This window comes from Notolepis coatsorum, assembly GCF_963971535.1.
Source record: "Notolepis coatsorum genome assembly, chromosome: 5".
Taxonomy (NCBI): Eukaryota; Metazoa; Chordata; class Actinopteri; order Aulopiformes; family Paralepididae; genus Notolepis; species Notolepis coatsorum.
The window spans coordinates 52,180,168-52,195,712 of NC_140169.1; the positions used below are offsets into that span (position 1 = coordinate 52,180,168).

Sequence of the window (15,545 nt, forward strand, 5' to 3'; positions counted from 1 at the left end):
TAAGAGTCGTGGTGAGATGATGGTAGCGTCACTCTCCTCCTGCCGGTAAGAGTCGTGGTGAGATGATGGTAGCGTCACTCTCCTCCTGCCGGTAAGAGTCGTGGTGAGATGATGGTAGCGTCACTCTCCTCCTGCCGGTAAGAGTCGTGGTGAGATGATGGTAGCGTCACTCTCTCCTGCCGGTAAGAGTCGTGGTGAGATGATGGTAGCGTCACTCTCCTCCTGCCGGTAAGAGTCGTGGTGAGATGATGGTAGCGTCACTCTCCTCCTGCCGGTAAGAGTCGTGGTGAGATGATGGTAGCGTCACTCTCCTCCTGCCGGTAAGAGTCGTGGTGAGATGATGGTAGCGTCACTCTCCTCCTGCCGGTAAGAGTCGTGGTGAGATGATGGTAGCGTCACTCTCTCCTGCCGGTAAGAGTCGTGGTGAGATGATGGTAGCGTCACTCTCCTCCTGCCGGTAAGAGTCGTGGTGAGATGATGGTAGCGTCACTCTCCTCCTGCCGGTAAGAGTCGTGGTGAGATGATGGTAGCGTCACTCTCCTCCTGCCGGTAAGAGTCGTGGTGAGATGATGGTAGCGTCACTCTCTCCTGCCGGTAAGAGTCGTGGTGAGATGATGGTAGCGTCACTCTCCTCCTGCCGGTAAGAGTCGTGGTGAGATGATGGTAGCGTCACTCTCCTCCTGCCGGTAAGAGTCGTGGTGAGATGATGGTAGCGTCACTCTCCTCCTGCCGGTAAGAGTCGTGGTGAGATGATGGTAGCGTCACTCTCTCCTGCCGGTAAGAGTCGTGGTGAGATGATGGTAGCGTCACTCTCCTCCTGCCGGTAAGAGTCGTGGTGAGATGATGGTAGCGTCACTCTCCTCCTGCCGGTAAGAGTCGTGGTGAGATGATGGTAGCGTCACTCTCCTCCTGCCGGTAAGAGTCGTGGTGAGATGATGGTAGCGTCACTCTCTCCTGCCGGTAAGAGTCGTGGTGAGATGATGGTAGCGTCACTCTCCTCCTGCCGGTAAGAGTCGTGGTGAGATGATGGTAGCGTCACTCTCCTCCTGCCGGTAAGAGTCGTGGTGAGATGATGGTAGCGTCACTCTCCTCCTGCCGGTAAGAGTCGTGGTGAGATGATGGTAGCGTCACTCTCCTCCTGCCGGTAAGAGTCGTGGTGAGATGATGGTAGCGTCACTCTCCTCCTGCCGGTAAGAGTCGTGGTGAGATGATGGTAGCGTCACTCTCCTCCTGCCGGTAAGAGTCGTGGTGAGATGATGGTAGCGTCACTCTCTCCTGCCGGTAAGAGTCGTGGTGAGATGATGGTAGCGTCACTCTCCTCCTGCCGGTAAGAGTCGTGGTGAGATGATGGTAGCGTCACTCTCCTCCTGCCGGTAAGAGTCGTGGTGAGATGATGGTAGCGTCACTCTCTCCTGCCGGTAAGAGTCGTGGTGAGATGATGGTAGCGTCACTCTCCTCCTGCCGGTAAGAGTCGTGGTGAGATGATGGTAGCGTCACTCTCTCCTGCCGGTAAGAGTCGTGGTGAGATGATGGTAGCGTCACTCTCCTCCTGCCGGTAAGAGTCGTGGTGAGATGATGGTAGCGTCACTCTCCTCCTGCCGGTAAGAGTCGTGGTGAGATGATGGTAGCGTCACTCTCCTCCTGCCGGTAAGAGTCGTGGTGAGATGATGGTAGCGTCACTCTCCTCCTGCCGGTAAGAGTCGTGGTGAGATGATGGTAGCGTCACTCTCCTCCTGCCGGTAAGAGTCGTGGTGAGATGATGGTAGCGTCACTCTCTCCTGCCGGTAAGAGTCGTGGTGAGATGATGGTAGCGTCACTCTCCTCCTGCCGGTAAGAGTCGTGGTGAGATGATGGTAGCGTCACTCTCCTCCTGCCGGTAAGAGTCGTGGTGAGATGATGGTAGCGTCACTCTCCTCCTGCCGGTAAGAGTCGTGGTGAGATGATGGTAGCGTCACTCTCCTCCTGCCGGTAAGAGTCGTGGTGAGATGATGGTAGCGTCACTCTCCTGCCGGTAAGAGTCGTGGTGAGATGATGGTAGCGTCACTCTCCTCCTCCCGGTAAGAGTCGTGGTGAGATGATGGTAGCGTCACTCTCCTCCTGCCGGTAAGAGTCGTGGTGAGATGATGGTAGCGTCACTCTCCTCCTCCCGGTAAGAGTCGTGGTGAGATGATGGTAGCGTCACTCTCCTCCTCCCGGTAAGAGTCGTGGTGAGATGATGGTAGCGTCACTCTCCTCCTGCCGGTAAGAGTCGTGGTGAGATGATGGTAGCGTCACTCTCCTCCTGCCGGTAAGAGTCGTGGTGAGATGATGGTAGCGTCACTCTCCTCCTGCCGGTAAGAGTCGTGGTGAGATGATGGTAGCGTCACTCTCCTCCTGCCGGTAAGAGTCGTGGTGAGATGATGGTAGCGTCACTCTCCTCCTGCCGGTAAGAGTCGTGGTGAGATGATGGTAGCGTCACTCTCCTCCTGCCGGTAAGAGTCGTGGTGAGATGATGGTAGCGTCACTCTCCTCCTGCCGGTAAGAGTCGTGGTGAGATGATGGTAGCGTCACTCTCTCCTCCGGTAAGAGTCGTGGTGAGATGATGGTAGCGTCACTCTCTCCTCCCGGTAAGAGTCGTGGTGAGATGATGGTAGCGTCACTCTCTCCTGCCGGTAAGAGTCGTGGTGAGATGATGGTAGCGTCACTCTCCTCCTCCCGGTAAGAGTCGTGGTGAGATGATGGTAGCGTCACTCTCCTCCTCCCGGTAAGAGTCGTGGTGAGATGATGGTAGCGTCACTCTCTCCTGCCGGTAAGAGTCGTGGTGAGATGATGGTAGCGTCACTCTCCTGCCGGTAAGAGTCGTGGTGAGATGATGGTAGCGTCACTCTCCTCCTGCCGGTAAGAGTCGTGGTGAGATGATGGTAGCGTCACTCTCCTCCTGCCGGTAAGAGTCGTGGTGAGATGATGGTAGCGTCACTCTCCTCCTCCCGGTAAGAGTCGTGGTGAGATGATGGTAGCGTCACTCTCCTCCTCCCGGTAAGAGTCGTGGTGAGATGATGGTAGCGTCACTCTCTCCTGCCGGTAAGAGTCGTGGTGAGATGATGGTAGCGTCACTCTCCTGCCGGTAAGAGTCGTGGTGAGATGATGGTAGCGTCACTCTCCTCCTGCCGGTAAGAGTCGTGGTGAGATGATGGTAGCGTCACTCTCCTCCTGCCGGTAAGAGTCGTGGTGAGATGATGGTAGCGTCACTCTCCTCCTCCCGGTAAGAGTCGTGGTGAGATGATGGTAGCGTCACTCTCTCCTGCCGGTAAGAGTCGTGGTGAGATGATGGTAGCGTCACTCTCCTCCTGCCGGTAAGAGTCGTGGTGAGATGATGGTAGCGTCACTCTCTCCTGCCGGTAAGAGTCGTGGTGAGATGATGGTGGCGTCACTCTCCTCCTCCCGGTAAGAGTCGTGGTGAGATGATGGTAGCGTCACTCTCCTCCTGCCGGTAAGAGTCGTGGTGAGATGATGGTAGCGTCACTCTCCTCCTGCCGGTAAGAGTCGTGGTGAGATGATGGTAGCGTCACTCTCCTCCTGCCGGTAAGAGTCGTGGTGAGATGATGGTAGCGTCACTCTCCTGCCGGTAAGAGTCGTGGTGAGATGATGGTAGCGTCACTCTCCTCCTGCCGGTAAGAGTCGTGGTGAGATGATGGTAGCGTCACTCTCCTGCCGGTAAGAGTCGTGGTGAGATGATGGTAGCGTCACTCTCTCCTGCCGGTAAGAGTCGTGGTGAGATGATGGTAGCGTCACTCTCCTCCTCCCGGTAAGAGTCGTGGTGAGATGATGGTAGCGTCACTCTCCTCCTCCCGGTAAGAGTCGTGGTGAGATGATGGTAGCGTCACTCTCCTCCTGCCGGTAAGAGTCGTGGTGAGATGATGGTAGCGTCACTCTCCTCCTGCCGGTAAGAGTCGTGGTGAGATGATGGTAGCGTCACTCTCCTCCTGCCGGTAAGAGTCGTGGTGAGATGATGGTAGCGTCACTCTCCTCCTGCCGGTAAGAGTCGTGGTGAGATGATGGTAGCGTCACTCTCCTCCTGCCGGTAAGAGTCGTGGTGAGATGATGGTAGCGTCACTCTCCTCCTGCCGGTAAGAGTCGTGGTGAGATGATGGTAGCGTCACTCTCTCCTCCCGGTAAGAGTCGTGGTGAGATGATGGTAGCGTCACTCTCTCCTCCCGGTAAGAGTCGTGGTGAGATGATGGTAGCGTCACTCTCTCCTGCCGGTAAGAGTCGTGGTGAGATGATGGTAGCGTCACTCTCCTCCTCCCGGTAAGAGTCGTGGTGAGATGATGGTAGCGTCACTCTCCTCCTCCCGGTAAGAGTCGTGGTGAGATGATGGTAGCGTCACTCTCTCCTGCCGGTAAGAGTCGTGGTGAGATGATGGTAGCGTCACTCTCCTGCCGGTAAGAGTCGTGGTGAGATGATGGTAGCGTCACTCTCTCCTGCCGGTAAGAGTCGTGGTGAGATGATGGTAGCGTCACTCTCCTCCTGCCGGTAAGAGTCGTGGTGAGATGATGGTAGCGTCACTCTCTCCTCCCGGTAAGAGTCGTGGTGAGATGATGGTAGCGTCACTCTCCTGCCGGTAAGAGTCGTGGTGAGATGATGGTAGCGTCACTCTCTCCTGCCGGTAAGAGTCGTGGTGAGATGATGGTAGCGTCACTCTCCTCCTCCCGGTAAGAGTCGTGGTGAGATGATGGTAGCGTCACTCTCCTCCTGCCGGTAAGAGTCGTGGTGAGATGATGGTAGCGTCACTCTCCTCCTGCCGGTAAGAGTCGTGGTGAGATGATGGTAGCGTCACTCTCTCCTCCCGGTAAGAGTCGTGGTGAGATGATGGTAGCGTCACTCTCTCCTGCCGGTAAGAGTCGTGGTGAGATGATGGTAGCGTCACTCTCCTCCTGCCGGTAAGAGTCGTGGTGAGATGATGGTAGCGTCACTCTCTCCTGCCGGTAAGAGTCGTGGTGAGATGATGGTAGCGTCACTCTCTCCTGCCGGTAAGAGTCGTGGTGAGATGATGGTAGCGTCACTCTCTCCTGCCGGTAAGAGTCGTGGTGAGATGATGGTAGCGTCACTCTCCTCCTGCCGGTAAGAGTCGTGGTGAGATGATGGTAGCGTCACTCTCCTCCTGCCGGTAAGAGTCGTGGTGAGATGATGGTAGCGTCACTCTCCTCCTGCCGGTAAGAGTCGTGGTGAGATGATGGTAGCGTCACTCTCTCCTGCCGGTAAGAGTCGTGGTGAGATGATGGTAGCGTCACTCTCCTGCCGGTAAGAGTCGTGGTGAGATGATGGTAGCGTCACTCTCTCCTGCCGGTAAGAGTCGTGGTGAGATGATGGTAGCGTCACTCTCCTCCTGCCGGTAAGAGTCGTGGTGAGATGATGGTAGCGTCACTCTCCTCCTGCCGGTAAGAGTCGTGGTGAGATGATGGTAGCGTCACTCTCCTCCTGCCGGTAAGAGTCGTGGTGAGATGATGGTAGCGTCACTCTCCTCCTGCCGGTAAGAGTCGTGGTGAGATGATGGTAGCGTCACTCTCCTCCTGCCGGTAAGAGTCGTGGTGAGATGATGGTAGCGTCACTCTCTCCTCCCGGTAAGAGTCGTGGTGAGATGATGGTAGCGTCACTCTCCTGCCGGTAAGAGTCGTGGTGAGATGATGGTAGCGTCACTCTCCTCCTCCCGGTAAGAGTCGTGGTGAGATGATGGTAGCGTCACTCTCCTCCTGCCGGTAAGAGTCGTGGTGAGATGATGGTAGCGTCACTCTCCTCCTGCCGGTAAGAGTCGTGGTGAGATGATGGTAGTGTCACTCTCCTCCTGCCGGTAAGAGTCGTGGTGAGATGATGGTAGCGTCACTCTCCTCCTGCCGGTAAGAGTCGTGGTGAGATGATGGTAGCGTCACTCTCCTCCTGCCGGTAAGAGTCGTGGTGAGATGATGGTAGCGTCACTCTCCTCCTGCCGGTAAGAGTCGTGGTGAGATGATGGTAGCGTCACTCTCCTCCTGCCGGTAAGAGTCGTGGTGAGATGATGGTAGCGTCACTCTCCTCCCGGTAAGAGTCGTGGTGAGATGATGGTAGCGTCACTCTCCTGCCGGTAAGAGTCGTGGTGAGATGATGGTAGCGTCACTCTCTCCTGCCGGTAAGAGTCGTGGTGAGATGATGGTAGCGTCACTCTCCTCCTCCCGGTAAGAGTCGTGGTGAGATGATGGTAGCGTCACTCTCTCCTGCCGGTAAGAGTCGTGGTGAGATGATGGTAGCGTCACTCTCCTCCACCCGGTAAGAGTCGTGGTGAGATGATGGTAGCGTCACTCTCTCCTGCCGGTAAGAGTCGTGGTGAGATGATGGTAGCGTCACTCTCTCCTGCCGGTAAGAGTCGTGGTGAGATGATGGTAGCGTCACTCTCCTCCTCCCGGTAAGAGTCGTGGTGAGATGATGGTAGCGTCACTCTCTCCTGCCGGTAAGAGTCGTGGTGAGATGATGGTAGCGTCACTCTCTCCTGCCGGTAAGAGTCGTGGTGAGATGATGGTAGCGTCACTCTCCTCCTGCCGGTAAGAGTCGTGGTGAGATGATGGTAGCGTCACTCTCCTCCTGCCGGTAAGAGTCGTGGTGAGATGATGGTAGCGTCACTCTCTCCTGCCGGTAAGAGTCGTGGTGAGATGATGGTAGCGTCACTCTCCTCCTCCCGGTAAGAGTCGTGGTGAGATGATGGTAGCGTCACTCTCTCCTGCCGGTAAGAGTCGTGGTGAGATGATGGTAGCGTCACTCTCCTCCTCCCGGTAAGAGTCGTGGTGAGATGATGGTAGCGTCACTCTCCTCCTGCCGGTAAGAGTCGTGGTGAGATGATGGTAGCGTCACTCTCCTGCCGGTAAGAGTCGTGGTGAGATGATGGTAGCGTCACTCTCTCCTGCCGGTAAGAGTCGTGGTGAGATGATGGTAGCGTCACTCTCCTCCTCCCGGTAAGAGTCGTGGTGAGATGATGGTAGCGCCACCTGCAGGTTTACAGATCTTCCTTCAGGATTCCTCAATAAAGCTTTTTTTTTTTGTAACGCTTGTTTTTTTTGTCTGGTGTAAATGACCGGGACGTTTGCATACAATTAACCCTTTCACTGTGACAATACAGAAGATTAGCCCTTTACTATCACACAACCGACGGCGATGCTCCATCATTAGCATCATTAGCTCCGCGGACGCTGAGGAGGAGGCAGATCACACGCCGCTGCTGTTGGGGAATTATTTCCAAACTGGAAATTAATAAATTCATATGGAAATGTGTTTTTGTTTCTCTTTCTTGTTGCAGCGTAAAAACAAAGTAACACAACAGGGAGGTGTAGTCTGACGTCACTCTGGACCGCCCGTGAGGTCCACCCTGTATAGAGATTTATCATTAAGGAAAATGGATTATCGGCTATTGTAAACAATTCTGCCTCATGAACATTGAAAAGCTTTCCATTTTTGCACAAAATTAGTTCCCTTCTATCAATAACATTATCGTTTAAGCATTTTTGGTTGAAATAAAATTAGGCGATTTTTTTTTACGATTAATTGCGAATATTTTCATGTTGAGCTATAGATTGTGGATGAATACGCACAGAAAGGTACACCGTGCAAATGTTCATGCTTTATTTGTTTTAAACGAGACGATTTAGAAATGGGCAATGGGGGAAATACATTGCGTTTTCAAGATGGTGGACCGGCCGGAAACAGCAATGACGTAACCACTAGCTACACCTCCCTATAGAGGTTGAACAGATAAAATGCCCATCAGTCACCTGTAATGAACCTGAGACAGTTATCAGTGATGGTGTAACGGTCACCTGTAATGAGACAGTTATCAGTGATGGTGTAACGGTCACCTGTAATGAGACAGTTATCAGTGATGGTGTAACGGTCACCTGTAATGAGACAGTTATCAGTGACGGTGTAACGGTCACCTGTAATGAGACAGTTATCAGTGATGGTGTAACGGTCACCTGTAATGAGACAGTTATCAGTGATGGTGTAACGGTCACCTGTAATGAGACAGTTATCAGTGATGGTGTAACGGTCACCTGTAATGAGACAGTTATCAGTGATGGTGTAACGGTCACCTGTAATGAGACAGTTATCAGTGATGGTGTAACGGTCACCTGTAATGAGACAGTTATCAGTGATGGTGTAACGGTCACCTGTAATGAGACAGTTATCAGTGATGGTGTAACGGTCACCTGTAATGAGACAGTTATCAGTGATGGTGTAACGGTCACCTGTAATGAGACAGTTATCTAGGGTGACCATATTTTGATTTCCAAAAAAGAGGACATGCTGCCCCCCCACTCCCCCCCAGCCTCGAGATACTTAATGATACTCAACATTTACTCAAAGATGCATTATTGTTTTAATATATTTAAAGTATGCCTCCTCTGTAAGGATATACAATTATTATTTATATTATTTTACTGTATATAACACAACAATATCTCTCTATAACCAAAGACACACCAAACCAAAGTGACTCAACAATCAACATGCTTGATTATGCCTAGAATTATCTGACAAATCTCAATGGCACAATAATAACAACTTAAAAATCAACCTGTAACAAAATAATAGCTCTCTTTTCAAGTCTTACTGGACAAAAATAAATAACAAAATATATGAAATAATAGAAAATAGAAAATCCAGTTAACAAATATCTCTTTGTATCTTGTCAACATCTGTATCATCCTCTCAATGCCTGGGAACAATGACAGCCACTTTGTCTTGCTGTGAGAATGCATCCTTCTGTATTCAATGTCAACTAAATCACAGTACTCCTTCAGGCTCTCAGTGCGCACAGTGTAAATGTGGATGTACTGGTAGATTTTGAACATGATATTCTCAAGGTCAACATCTATTGTGTCTGCCCCATGATGAACACAATTATTCAATATGTGTGCTGGCTGGGCAACCCACGCCGATCAGTGTTGTTCTGCAGCAATCTCTTCAAATTTGCAAACACATTATTTCCCCCTTCATCACGTCGGATTCCTCCAAGGTTTGTGTTGCAATTGTCGCCAGTAACTGCAATGCATTTTTTTTGTTGCCATGTTTCAATGAGATATGATTGATTGATTGATTGAAAACTTTATTAACAGATTGCAGAATGGGTACAATACAGCTCAATACACACAATTGTTAAGGGGATGCAGACCAGAGAAAGACTTTCGTCTTGTTTACATCAGGGTCCCCCATTTTCAATTCATCAGGACATATATGACATACATGACATACAGATAGTCAGTACTGCTACATCTATACATTTATGACATACCAGATTTGCAAATACAGTACTGTTTGTGATACAGAAGGAGTCAAGAAAAGGGAGTATATACATTTGACGTAGAAACTGTACATTGGAGGAGGTTGGGTGGGGGGGGGTTGGGTACGTTGGGATATTGACAACCATACTGGGTAATTTACATTGGAGGTGGTTGGGGGGGGGGGGGGCACACTGTATAAACAAGCAAAACTGTACATTGAGGGGGGGGGGGGAGACACTGTACAAACAAACAAAATTGTAGATTGGACTATTGACAAAACCATACTAGGTAAATTACTGTACATTGGAGGGGGTTGGGTTAGGATATTTACAGGGGCCAGTGTTGAATTGCAGTCTCCCGTAGGTGTCCCTTGAGAGAGGTTTTGAAAGTGGGTAGTGAGTGATCCACATTCCTTTACAGCTTTGGGTAGGGCGTTCCACATTGATGTGGCATAATTGCGAAACGTGTTTAGTCCCTTATTTGAGCCGAATCTGGGTTTAACATGATTTGTGGACCTCCCTCTGGTGTTGTGATCGTGGTATTCACTGACCTTTGGGAAGTATTTTGACATGTACATGGGTACCTTGGTCGTGTAGTGTATCTTGTAGACCAGGCCCATTGCAAGTTGCTGTACTCTGTCGTCTACTCTAAGCCATCCTAGGTTGTCAAAGTGGGCAGGGGTGAGGTGGGTTCTAGGAGTAAGGTCAAGCAGTAGTCTGACCAGTTTGTTTTGAGATGTTTGTAATTTTGTTTTTAGCGCCTTTGAGGTGCTTTGGTACCATGAGGTGCAAGCATAGTCGTAGTACCCCTGAATGAGTGCTCCTGCCAGAGTCTTCAGGGTATTCTTGTTTACCAGAGAGTGAATGAATGAATGAATGAATGAAAACTTTATTAACAGATTGCAGAATGGGTACAGTACAGCTCAATACATACAATTGTTAAGGGGATGCAGACCAGAGAAAGACTTTCGTCTTGTTTACATCAGGGTCCCCCATTTTCAATTCATCGTAACATATATGACATACATGCACATACAGATAGACAGTACTGCTACATCTATACATTTATGACATACCAGATTTGCAATTACAGTACTGTTTGTGATACAAAAAGAGTCCAGAAAGAAAAGAGTATATACATTAGGCGTAGAAACTGTACATTGGATTGGGTAGGTGGGGGTGGGGGGGGACTGTACATTGGAGGTGGTTGGGTGGGTGGGGGGGGGGGGGGGGTTGGGTAGGAGTGGGGGGGGGGGGGGGGGGTTGGGTAGGAGTGGGGGGGGGGGGGGTTGGGTAGGAGGGGTGGGTGGGGGACACTGTACAACTGTACAAACAACACTGTACATTGGATTATTGACAGGAGATCCGGTACAAGAATCGAGTTCGTTGGTTGACTTTTTTTATTACATTGGATGCCATTTTGTCACAGGAGAGATTAGCCTCTAGGATGGAACCCAGGTAGGTAATTTCATCTTTCCTTGTTACAATATTGTCACCCACTGTAACTGAGAAGCCGTCGGTCTTGCTGAGTTTGTTATATTGTGTGCAATGGTTTCTGCCGTCTCATTTGGTGTATTTAACCTTGATTAATTTTGTTTGCATGCCACACCTCTTCCAGTCAAAGTACTCTATTATGATTGGGAATATTTTCACTGCTCCGTGGTTACTCCTGTCTGTAGAAACTCCACAGTACTGGATTTAATTTGAGTGCTTCATGTGCGACATTAACACATTGGCTTCGGATTTAGTGCGCGCACTACTGCACTTTTTGGCAGTGTCAGAGTCTGGAAATGCCTTTTTTAGCAAGGCACTTGTGCAATCCATAGATTGTGATGTTTCACAGTATGAAATGCAAACGCACCCTCCTCTGCATTTTTACAGCATCCTCTGTTTCCCCGGGTTTAACAAAGAAGTCTGTCAACTTTGCAGACAAACTCTAAACTTGCACATGTCCATGTGCGCTTTAAAATGCCTGCACCTTTATTGGACACACACGTGTATGTGCAAGCTTTGGATTAAGAGAGAGAGAGAGCGGGAGAGAGAGCGAGAGAGAGAGAGAGAGAGAGAGAGAGAGAGCGCGAGAGAGAGAGCGCGAGAGAGAGGGGGGGGGGGGGGGGGAGGGAGAGAGAGAGAGAGCGCTACCGCGTCTCCAGCTCTAGCAGGGACAGACACGCCAAGAGAAGAGATAGTCCATAATTGGATAACACATACACTATGGAATAAGAGAAGGAAAGGGTAAGTTATATATTAATGTATACATGTGTTATTTCATACGAAACGCTTTGCTGTCAGGTTATCTTGAAGGAGACTCACTCGCACGTAAAATGGAAAAGCATTTTCTTTTCATAAATAGCTTTATTGCTTGTGTTAATTATTATGTAGTTAGTTAGTAGGCCTCCTGGTAGAGTAGTGTGTTCACGTGTGTCGTTTTTAAGCTGTTTTATAATAATTCAGATCATTTAATAAAACATAATAATATTACCGGTACCCTCTCCATCTAAAAGGAGTCATCGCGGGGCCACGTTTCCACCCGACCCGTTGCTTTTGCGACACCGAAGATAAGTGTAGTTTCATGTATCGTCAGTCTCTCGTTATAAAGCTACAAAAAAAACTCCAAGTCCCAGCAGCGACCCCACTGGGGCGCTTTTTTACAGCGTCATTATTCGCGTGACGTGTTATTTTGAGGACCTGGTCGACTAGCAGCAGAATGTGAGCTGCAGCTGAACATGTTTCACGTCGTCGTCGTGATTCCTCCTTGTCTGCTGTTATTATGATTATAAACAACGTTTTATTGATCAAAACCATATAAAACTATGCCTGTCCCGACGCTAATGCAAAGTAAGTAACGTTAGCCGTTAACCCTTTCACTGCCACACGAGTCACGACAGGAGAAGGTTAACCCTTTACTGTCACAACCGACGGTTGAGCGCCAAGTTCCCAAGCTCCCAGTTCGAAAATTCGAATTGAGGTGATCATTAGTGCGGTCAAAAGATTAAACAAAAATTACTAATTGCGGTGGTCTATATACCTGTGTTGCGGTGGTCTGTATACCTGTGCTCCGACGCACGTGCTGAACTAGTAAAGCGTGAGGTTGAAGCCACGGCTGCCCGCAGCTTGCTTGATTGATTGATTGATTGAAAAGTTTATTAACAGATTGCAGAATGGGTACAGTACAGTACAGCTCAATACATACAATTGTTAAGGGGATGCAGACCAGAGAAAGACTTTCGACTTGTTTACATCAGGGTCCCCCATTTTCAATTCATCATAACATATATGACATACATGACATACAGATAGACAGTACTGCTACATCTATACATTTATGACATATCAGATTTGCAAATACAGTACTGTTTGTGATACAAAAGTGTCCAGAAAAGGAGTGTATATACATTTGGCATAGAAACTGTACATTGGTGCTTTGATGTGTCAGAACCACGTCACATGACCTACAGCTCCATTCACTTCAGTCAGTGAAACAGGACTGCTTTTTGAGCAAGTTTCAACCGCTGGACCGAATGAATTCGCAAGCGCACACACGCACACACGTTGACCATGTGGGTAGAGCCATATGAAATCCGTTTTATTTTTTTCCAAATTCCATTAAATTTTTTTCCAAATTCCGTTTTTTCCGTTTTAATATTTCAGAATTCTGTATTTTGCTTTGTACGCTCATTTTACCATCAGAAATAGTGTCTAATAAGTGGGAATGAATAAATGTCCACAATTTAATAAGATATAACAGTCCCTTTAATAGGGCTGTCTTTAATACCTCGAAGCTTTGAAGCTTCGTTCGATGGGCATGGGATTCGAATATGAAAATAAAATTCGATTATTAAAAAAAATAAAAATAAAATTATATATATTTTTGCAAAATCAACTCTGCCTCTCTTTGTTAACTACAACAAGCAATGCTGTTTGTTATTTAAGATGAGGTCGGACTCGGCACTGACAGATTTGTGTTCATTGTGCTGCTTTTATAAAGCCTCAAATGACGGCTTACAATATTTCATGAAAGCAAAGTGTTTCGTTTGTCTAAGATTTTAAAAGGTTTAAACTTTACAGCACTGACAAAGTTGAACAAAGTGCTGTACAAGTCCCACAACATAATTTTTTTTTTTTTTTTTTTTAATGGTTGATTCCATTTTTATTGCTCAATTCCGCGATTCCGTCCGCGATTCCGTGATCGCGGATTCCATATGGCTCTACATGTGGGTTGTGTAGCAGGAGAGGGTTGATTATAGAGTGTTTATCTGAGTTCCATAACAGAAGCATCTTTTCTACCCTTCTTTATATTATAGCGTTTCATTACCCTCGTTATAATCGTATAGTCTTTATCTTATGTATTATCATAGGAAGGGTGCGACAGTGTGTTGAAAGTGGTAGTGCGGGTCGTCTGGTAATCGGAAGGTTCCCTTGAGCAAGACACACTAACTTCTAACCCCTAACTTCTCCCGATGAGCAGGTCGGCACCTCGCACGGTCTCCTCCGCCGTCCGTGTGTGTGAGTGAACGGGGGAACGTGAGGCATGAGCTGTAAAGCTCTTTGGATAAAAGAGTTATATTATAAATGCACCGTTTACACAACTCTGTGTTCTTGCATCGCCTCTTCCTTTGACTTCCACATTGCGAACAGCGTTTTCCCCGCTATTACTCTATTTCAATTCAACGATCAGTGTCACCAATGTGGAAGTCAAAGGAAGAGGCGATGCAAGAGTCTGCGTGACAGGTTTCCTACAGACGCTTACTACTACCCCCCCCCCCTATTATCTCCTCCCCTGTGACCCTTCAACTCTGGAGTGAGAGACTCCCTTAACACTTTGAGTGCCAGCAGGGGGAGCCAGAAATAGGCGCTTGAGTGCCAGCGCTGTAGTCAATGGAGGGCGATCATATTTGCGAACGCATGAACTATATCTTAAATTATGGCTGTGTGTCTAATACGCCCGTCGCTTATCAATGACTTGTTTCCAGTCAACATTGTCGAAACGGATTGTTTTTTAATCGGTTAGTTTCCGTTTTATACCATTTTGAAAAACGCTAGTTTTTTTTTAAACTTCCAGAAAAAAAAAAAAAAAGATTCTGCAGGAATCGCGTTTTACTGGAATACACAAAACACATTGTAATTTTTTGGCCTATTTATGAAAACGCTAGATTATCGATAGTATATGTGTACTTATGCACGCTAGAGAAGCGGGCTGAAAAATCGATTCTCTTATTTCCTGATCAGCACACACACACTCACAGCCACACACACACATATGGGACACGCTGAGATATAGGTGAACAGAGCTCTGATTATCCCAAGACTGGTAAAATAGATTCCTTACCTCAGATCAGATGTTCTCCAAAAAGATTATTCCAATTCCTGATCGCCATTCCAAATATCAATCGCGTTTATTGATCCAACGCTGGGTACTGGTAACACATATTCCACGCTGTTCTGATGGTCGGCAATGAGTGGGATCGTCTCTGGTTACATGCCTGACAAGTAAAATGTGGAATCCGGACTCTTTTTTTCCCATCCATTTCATTCAGTCCAATCCAATAATAATAATAATAATGGATTGGATTTATATAGCGCTCTTCTCTGACTGACTGTTGCTCTGACTCAGAGCGCTTCACAGAGTCCATTATTCGTTCATACACAGTCATACCGGTGGTGGTAAGCTACAATTTCAGCCAGAGCTGCCCTGAGGCAGACTCACGGAAGCGTGGCGAATAATCAACGCCTACGGCCCTCCGACCACCACCAACATTCATTCACATGCATACACATTCATACGAGGCAAGTAGGTTAAGTGTCTTGCCCAAGGACACAACGGCAATGGGATGGACATGGGCTTGAGCGGGATTCGAACCAACCCTTCGATCATTGGACGCCCCGCTCTACCCCTGAGCCACGCCGCCCCGATGCACGATGGGTGCAGTACCATCCGGAGAGACGATAGGGGGCGGTGTTTTCCCTGTTCGAGTTCAGACAGATCCCCACTGGTAACGTGAGGCTAGATTGATGAAAAATGAATGGAAATCGTTAATAAAAAAAAATTCCGATTAAATAACGAGATTTCTCATTTTTGGCACTCAACGCATGGCATGAAATAACGAGATTTATCGTCGTTGGCACTCAAAGTATTAAAGTCAGAGGTGCGTTGCTCATGGGACGGGGTTGCACGCCGGGCAACCAGCTTTTGTGAGCAGAAGCGTGCGCACTCAAGAACGCGCTGCACTCGACTCGTCGCGTGTACCTGGCTCCCTCGCATAAG

The 15,545-nt window shown here is 48.5% G+C and overlaps 1 protein-coding gene across 1 annotated transcript in view; it reads left to right on the forward strand.

The window, feature by feature from the left end:
* Positions 1 to 11,395: 11,395 nt before the first annotated feature.
* angel2 (angel homolog 2) overlaps positions 11,396 to 15,545 on the forward strand; it is a 53,184-nt gene continuing 49,034 nt past the window's right edge. The window contains exon 1 of the mRNA XM_084314096.1: positions 11,396 to 11,515. The gene's annotated coding sequence lies outside the window, so the exon portion shown is untranslated. The remainder of the gene's footprint in view (positions 11,516 to 15,545) is intronic.